Source organism: Egretta garzetta, unplaced genomic scaffold (genome assembly GCF_000687185.1).
Source record: "Egretta garzetta isolate BGI_Z169 unplaced genomic scaffold, ASM68718v1 scaffold426, whole genome shotgun sequence".
Taxonomy (NCBI): Eukaryota; Metazoa; Chordata; class Aves; order Pelecaniformes; family Ardeidae; genus Egretta; species Egretta garzetta.
In genome coordinates this window covers 2198119-2198387 of record NW_009259977.1, presented here as the reverse complement: position 1 = coordinate 2198387, position 269 = coordinate 2198119, and positions in this window count along the sequence as shown.

Genomic DNA, 269 nt, shown 5'->3' with positions numbered 1-269 from the left:
AAACACACACGCTGCAGCAGTGGCCCTGGGTGCCAGCCAACAGTAGGGATGTGCATGACGGGGAAACTGAGGCACAGTAGCTGATGGGGCACAAGCTGCGCCTGTCAGCACATGAGCCCTTCTGCAAGCATCTGGCTCCCCATTGCCACCCCAAGAATCAGTGGCACAAGGGGACCTTCTTCTGCCGGGAACACAGACCACCCCCCCCGAGGGCAGCACCCAGCAGCATCGTTTTGCAGCCGGGGTGGCTAAACCCCAGGGGCACCCTT